Genomic DNA, 8193 nt, shown 5'->3' with positions numbered 1-8193 from the left:
GACTACCAGTGTTTCAATCTGGATGCTTGTAATCACATGACTGCAATGCATTTAATCAGCACCCTAAATCATGTGACCCCTATTGATTAAATCAGTCCCCATTAATTAAGTGAATCACACTGATTAAAATAGCTCCCTTAAATATCATGACCCCATTAAATCTATTGTCTTTCTGAAATCTCCTGTCATTCATTAGACCACCAAAATTCCTTAGTTTCTTGACCCCAATTAAATCAATCCCCTTAGATTTCCTGACTCCCATTAAATCAATCTGCTTTAGGAAGAATGGGTTGGTTTTCTTAATCATCTGACCCATTAAGAAGGCTGATTGATTTAATTAGGATCACAGAGATTTAAGAAGGCAGGTTGTATCAAGAAAGCCGCTTACCACCCTCTCAGGGTCCAGCCTCACTACTACAGACATGGGTGTGATTATTCAAATTATGTTCTTTGTGGGGGATTCTAGAAAGACAACCATTTGAGCAAAAGAAATGCTGAACAATTTGTGCATAAAAGCAAGCTAGCAATAACACTGAAGTGCCAATAGATCTAATCCATTATTGACTAACTCATGATTTCACTGAGACTAAGACTATTGGTGACCCACACATTTACTCAGCCCATGTGTGAAAAACACCCTTTTTTTTTTCTCTGACTCCTAAGGGCCAGGAAGAATTCTAGATGCTGAGTCAATAAGGCACAATGCCTTTTCTTCCAGGAGTTCACAGAAGCATATAGACACCTAAATAGAGAACCACAACGTCCTATCAGAAGTATTTTACTAAATGTACTTTAGGAACTATATTTGATTAAGTCATGATTTTATTCACTTGTTTTAAATTGGATTTCAGGTAAAATTTCATTTGACAAGAAGAAATTCTGCTTAACACAAACAGTAACAATGAGTTTTAAAAACATTAAAAATATATTTTTATTTTGCAAATTATGCTTTTTGGTTAATTAATTTGTACTGAATTACATAACAAGACTTATAATTCATTCCTTTACAGTTAGGAATGTTCTCAAATACAAACTATTCTGAAAGCTAAAGATGACTTCATTTACTGTTTTTTGGTTTTAATACATTTATGTTTTTAGTGTTGCTCATCTCAACATAAATTATATAAAATCCGAAGCTTTTAATTCTAGTTGATTGAATTTTTATGATTCATATCTCCCTATGGGCACAAGTTTAATAACTTTTCTACTTTCCATAATATATAACACTTAGAAAGACTTAAGAGTCCAATACTTGCTGATAGATTTTGTGAGGCGGATTACCAAAGGAAAATGCTGCTATATGAGAACAGACTTTTCCCCCTGACATTTGGTATTATTCATGGGAGGACATTCATCAAACTAGACACTGACTATAACATTTCACTCACTTTGTATTTAATTGTCTAGAAAACAAACTAGGTTATTCAAGAATGTTCAAAAAAAAGAGAGAGAGAAAAAATGTAAAATGTAAGAATATTCACTTGAGTCAACTGCAATACTAAAAAGTCTGCTCACCTTGTAAAGGTTGTGTTCCAAGACAGTTACAGTACATGGTGATTATGGCTTGCCTGTCATACGATTTGAAAACTATCTTGATTTTAGAATTAACTTCAGAACATTTGAAATTGTGTGGCTGAAGTTTTATGCAATATCTCTTGTGACTCCAGCCAAACCCAAGACTTTTATAAGGCAGAAATAGTTCTTTCCAAAGGTAAGAATGACAGAAGCAGTGTCCTGCATATGGTGAAGGAGCAATTGACAAGAATTTGCTTATGATTTATTTTAAAATGAATAAAATATTTTATTTATTTATCAGGGAAAACCTCTGAGGCCAGAAGACCTGGAAGTAGCCTAAAGTTAGCCAAACTTTGGCAGTCTGGCATTGATTCAAGCTAGTTACAGCTTTAACAAATGTGAGCTTCCTTCTTTGTCATTTCAAAAGTCTATTGTGGTCCTGCCAAGTAATACTCAAGCCACTTCAAAGTCAGAGCCCAACAGACAGGCAGTCTTTTAGGGACTCGGATTCCATTTCTTCATTCTGTTCTTTATATGCTGTCTTAGTAAAGTGTCTGTCACTTTCTCTTAAAGGACAGTGGGATGAAGGAACATGTGGAATTGATGCCAGGAGCCGCTGTCTTCTGTCTAGCTCCTAGCTCTGATGACCCAGGTAGAGGAAGAAAAGCAGGGAATTAATCTAGAGTGAACTAAACTGTGTGGACAAAAAATACAGAAAAGCTTGGGGAAGCCTGAAATATACAGAGGAAGGAAAAAGACCATTTTGATAATACCAACAAAATAGTCATCTGTAGACTGTAGTTATCACCAAATGCCCTCAGCTATCTCTGGGAAGCTCCACCTCTGGAAATTTATATCCCTTCCCTCAAAAACAATGTAACACAAAATGGTGTGGGAAGATGGAAGTGCCTCCTGTCTCTCTAGGTGTCCTGAACAAAGAAATTCTAAGATGCCGAGATATGCATGCAGAAGGCTTAATGGGATGTGTTCTCAGGAACAACCCTTAGGAAGCAAGGGAAACAGGGTTGAACAGAGGGAGAAGACAAATGGAGATGCAGTTTGCAACAGTTGCCTCAGTCAATCACTCAAAAATTTCTAAAATTTGGAAGTCTTTCAAGGGTGTTTTTATTGAGGCAAGGAGAATGGGCTTTAGTACTGCCCAATAGTGACTAGTTGCTGGATATGGGCTGCTTCCAGAGAGGGGAATAACCTCAAGTAAGCAACCTTTTTCATTAGAGGGCAATTCTCAGAAAGGGATGTAGTTCTGAGCTGTCAGCAGTCAGCACTGCCAACCACTTAGGTGTAAGTGTCAAGTTCCTTAAGAGGGATCTAAGTGGCATGACATGGTGTCACTCTCCCCACTCAGCCAGGCTAACTAGGACCATCAGTAGAAATGATCAGGGTTGATTCTGAGCCCAGGATTACTTGTCACTACACTTTTCCCTCTGCTGGACAAAGAACTAACCATATGACAAATGCTACTTTATATAGATTATCTTGTTTTATCTTCTCATCACTGTAAGATCTTTGTCTCAGTGTGTACATAAAGAAACTAAGGTTTAGAGACATTAAATAACTTGCCCAAGTTCACACTACAAGTGAGAACATTCACAGAATTCGAAGTTAGATTTTTCCGAATCCAAAGTGTTCAGAACCAATTCATAGCATTTAATGTTACACTCTATGGATTGTATTTTTATTATTCCTGACCACCCCACAGATACTTGTAGGGACAGGTAAAATGAATTTCATAGAGAAGGGCAGGTGTATCATCCAGAAAATTTAAGTTTCTTAAAAGTTTTTGAACTATACCAAACCATGCATGCCCATGAACACTCTTTTCAGGCTGATGAGGCTGGAGGAGGATATCATGCCAATCAGGCGAGCTGAGCTAAATCAACATCATAAATCTAGGACTATCATATCTGAACAAATGAACCTAGAAATTAGGAACTGAAGCAACAGTGCTCTCTGTTAGATTATCTCCAAAAACAGCACTTATAAGACTCTTCAAACATCTTCCCTGTATCTTCTCTTCCCCACTCCAAACCCAGCAGTGTACAACAAAATCAAAGATTTTTTGAAGGTCAGGAGTTTGATGTGAATGATATTCTAAGTGTATCACACACCAGCTTTCTTTTTTAAAACTTATTCTTTTGTCTTAGCAGTTATTTTGTTTTTTATCTCCTGACTTCTTCCCAGAATAACTACTATGTCTAGTTCAAAAGCACAGCATAGCAGATGTTTCTCATTTCAACTACTCAAAGGTACTATGCAATTATGAAATATACTGGAAGACGTTTGGAGGAAATGCAAATTATTCATTTAATAAGAAGAAAACACTAAACAAATTTTCAAAAGAAACTATTTTCAAAATGTTTCAAAGCCTGCATACAGGATTATTTTACTGTAACAATTATAATTTCACGTCCTAGCAAGAATCTCCAGAATTTCGCATGTGTATTTATAGTCTCACTATCTGATGATCAAGAGCAGTTGTTCCTAGACATCACTCTCCAAAACAGAGCAAAAGCAACTGACTCCATCCTTTCTCATTTCTGCCTTTCCCCAACAAGACAGAGACTTTTCTGGTGGCTCAGATGGTAAAGAATCAATCTGCAATGCTGAAGACCCTGGTTCCACCCCCAGGTCAGGAAGATCCTCTGGAAAAGGGGATGCTTTTGAACTGTGGTGTTGGAGAAGACTTTTGAGAGTTCCTTGAACAGCAAGGAGATCAAACCACTCAATCCTAAAGGAAATCAATCCTGAATATTCTTTGGAAGGACTGATGCTGAAGCTGAAGTGCCAATATTTTGGCCACCTAATGTGAAGAACTGGCTCATTGGAAAAGACCCTGATGCTGGGAAAGATTGAAGGCAGGAGGAGAAGGGGACAGCAGAGGATGAGATGGTTGGATGGCATCACTGACTCAATGGGCATGAGTTTGAGCATGTTCTGGGAGTTGGTGATGGACAGGGAGGCCTGGTGTGCTGCAGTCCATGGGGTCACAAAGAGTTGGACATGACTGAGCGACTGAACTGAACTGACCCACTCTAGTATTCTTGCTTGGGAGAATACCATGAACAGAGGAACCTGGCAGGCTATAGTCCATGGGGTCACAAAGAGTCAGACAGGACTGACTGACTAACCACACACACACATACCATGAAGATAGGAGGGTGTTGTAAGCAAGTAGGATTACCAAATTAGACAAAATTTTCTCAGTCTTGGGAAATAAATATTGACTACAGTCAAGAGATGACCTTTTCTTTGCTTATCTGATTTAAATTGATAAATCTTATGAAAAGGATGATGCACCCAGTCCAGAGCCAAAAATACAATAAGAATTCAATAAATATTTGTTGAATTCGTAAATGCCCATCACCTACTCCATGAAACCACTGCATTACCTCTAGAAAAATTAATCCCTCTCTCCTCTGAGCTCTGACAACTTTTTGTGCAATTTTAATAACATTTCCATGAACTGACTTTTGTTATATTTAGTATAAAAGTTTCTGTCTCTTCCTCTTATCTTCAGGGCAGAAACTAGTTCTAGTTCAATCTGTATCCCACACTTTGTCCTGTACAGAACAGGACTCAATATTAATGATTTACTGGCATGACCAGAAGAATGAACTGTGGAAGTGCAAAAAAAATTAGTGCTGGCCACAAAAGTAGAACTTTATATGTAGACAAGGAAGGTGGATTCAATTCTGCTAATTGCCCATGGCAGATACATGACACACTGCTATATGCTGGATCTCACGTTATCATTGCTATGCTCCCCATGCCAATTGCAAGCAGCACAACACTCTCAGGCTGGAATCCACAAGCCTCTATGCTGACGGTATGCTTGAAAGAAAAGAAGGAAAATATCAGTCAGGCTAAAACCCAGGCCATAAAAATTGTGCTGCAGAGAGTTGCCAAAGCTTCTCAGTCCTGACCTGTGAAGCAGGGGTTTTGCTTCTCTGGATCAGTTTAGGGATAGTTGAATGACCATTCATTTCATGCCTTATTTCTTCATCCATGCCTTTGCTCACAAGAAGCAGTCATATGTGGTGGTTCAGGATGAATGCTGGAGTCAAGTGGTCTGCATTTGAATCCAGATCCACCACTTAGCTGTGCCTCCTTAGGCAGGATCCTCAACATCCCCCATAGTTCATTTCCTCTGCTAAAATGGATATAGTAATATTTACGTCACAGTTCTGGTGTGAAGATTCAATAAATGAGTACCTGGAAAGCCCTCAGAATAGTGTACAATGCAGAATAATCACCCAATCATTTCAGCCACACAGAGGGCACTGTATGTGGTATGATACAGACTCTGGAATTTACTCTGTGTACATTGGTAAGCCACTGGGGAGATTTAAGCAGGAGAGTTACATGATCTGATTTATTGCTTAAATATCCCTCTGACTACTCTGAAAGGCTGGATTGGCAGAGAAAGAGTGGAAAGGTGGAGATGAGTTGGGAGGCTCCCATAGTAGACCTGGGAAGAAGGGATGATGACCTGGTGATCGTTTATTCTATAGAAAAGATAGATAGATGGGTAGGATTAGCCATCTTTGAGGGGCAGAACAATGAAACATGCCAAAGGAGTACATGTAGAAGGTGAGAGAATGGAAGAAATAATCAGTCAAGAGTCTAGGTTTCTGGCTTCAGTCATGTAAACTTGGTGATGTCATTTACTGAAATAGAGAAGACTGAAAATATTTTGGAAGGGAAATCTAACTTTCCTTGGGGAGTTCTAAGTTTCGGATTTCTATAAGAAGTCCATATAGCACTTTGAAATAACCTGGAGTTTAGCTTGGAAATTATATGAAATAACTATATGGAGATATAAATTTGCCATATATAAAAATACCCTATATCTATGGGGGATATACTGAAGGGGAAGGGTGAAGGAAAGATCAGAATAAAGAGAGTTTCCATTTATCATGTTTGATCTCTGAGAGCTCTTATGCCCCAATACTCCCCCTTGACCCTATTGCCCCAAGTGTAGGTGACTGAATAAGAAAGTCCACTTGCTCCCTCTTTTGGTGCAGATGGGAAAGTTGACCCCACACAAACCCCATCCAGCCCTCAAGATCCCTCAGTCCACCCCAGCTTACTCCAGGCTCCCATCATATCAATAAATCCAATGTCACCCACTCCACTTTGCTCTTGCTTCACTCTGGACCAAACCAGAACACTTCTCTTTGGTGAGTCCTTTTGTTGTTTAATGTGTGAACAATAAAGCTTATTTCATATCTTACTGGTGCCCATGTGTCATTCATGCCAACCTCTGCCATCATTTCCTGGCAGAGGCTGCCCAGCATTCAGCAGAGGACACTAAGCACCCAAGCAAAACAGAGACAGAAGCAGGGTGTGAGGTCAAGGGAAAGCTGGAAATTCTGTTTTCATGGAGATGGGAGAACATAGAACACGTGTTTATTATGCTAAATGAAACAAAGTCAAACAGAAGATGAGATATTCATGAAACAGGAAAAAGGGGGAGTAATGGCAGGAGCAAAGGACTTGAGTGGCAGAGAGGAGATGGGGATCTGGAAACGAGCAGAGGCTGGCCATCAATGCTTGTTCCCCTGTTAACAGAAGAGAAGAGGGGAAGATGGGGTTCAAATCAAATACTCAGACCTGAGTCAGAGTGAATGAGTGCGGAAGCCAAGTAGAAGATGAGAGGGAGTGACTGGGATTGTGGGAAGCTGGAGAGAAACTGTGCTTCTATAGGATTTAAAGAGAAAATTTTACAACATGTAACCTGCTTTGGGGCCAGCCATTTATAAATCCTGTGGCTGCTCATGGTCCTCAGAATTGCTGGTACTCCCTGTGAATTAGTCTTGCCATTCGTGTCTCATAAAAACATGAGGCTGGTCAGGGCACAAAGTTGAGCACCTGAAAAATCAATAACAGTTTCACAGTGGTGGCCCAGATTTTCACTGCAACCTCCTTAACTGCATTTTATCTGCATCCTAGAAAGGAAGTGTTACTTAGAGAATGCAGGAATTTCCACAAATAACAAGTAGTTCACTTTTCATTTCTTTCTATTTCATCTCTTCAGTTTGTTTTCAAACTGTTTTAACAGTTGTCTAGCTATATAAAGGTAAACTGGTAGTTATTAACTCCTACATTTTTTTTTTTTAAATTTGAGATTCATGAACTACGTGTTTAAACTAGGAAAGCAATTCATAATTCCCCTGGGAATCAACAAGCTGAATAGAAATGAGTAAATTTCCACAGAAATGGACTCGTTACTCTGCCATTATTGCATAGGGCTTTATGAATAATTGCTATAAGACAAAGGGGCTTACAGGAAGAGAGCTTTTGTATTTATCTTAGATTATATTTTTACACTGAAAACAATTTATCCACTTGCATTTAATTTGCTTTGGTGTCAAGTTAGCTATTTTCCTTCTGCTCAAAAGACAGGCATAGTCCAACATTTGGAAATGTTAAGAAAAAAATTTAAATATATTAGAATAAGATATGTTAACAATTCAAAATCCATAGCCATCGTATTTTTAAAATGCGATTTCTGTGTTTTTTTTTTAAACTCTAAATATAATTTAAATAATATCAGAATATGTTTGGGGGTGAGAGGACAAAGAAAAGACATTTTTATGTCTGCTATGTGGTGAAAAGTAGATTTGGTGTGTTGAATACACTATCCCTTTGTGAAGT

The 8193-nt window shown here is 38.6% G+C and overlaps 1 long non-coding RNA gene across 1 annotated transcript; it reads right to left on the bottom strand.

The window, feature by feature from the left end:
• Positions 1–1776: 1776 nt before the first annotated feature.
• LOC145539769 (uncharacterized) lies at positions 1777–6865 on the bottom strand. Its single transcript, XR_014077943.1, has 2 exons — positions 5460–6865; positions 1777–5367 (listed from the first exon to the last, which is right to left on the bottom strand). It is a non-coding gene; the product is annotated as an uncharacterized LOC145539769 (long non-coding RNA).
• Positions 6866–8193: the final 1328 nt, after the last annotated feature.

Source organism: Giraffa tippelskirchi, chromosome 2 (assembly GCF_054371585.1).
Source record: "Giraffa tippelskirchi isolate mGirTip1 chromosome 2, T2T-mGirTip1v1.2.pri, whole genome shotgun sequence".
Taxonomy (NCBI): domain Eukaryota; kingdom Metazoa; phylum Chordata; class Mammalia; order Artiodactyla; family Giraffidae; genus Giraffa; species Giraffa tippelskirchi.
The sequence above is the reverse complement of the archived record's forward strand: the minus strand, read 5'-3'. Positions and strand labels throughout refer to the sequence as shown.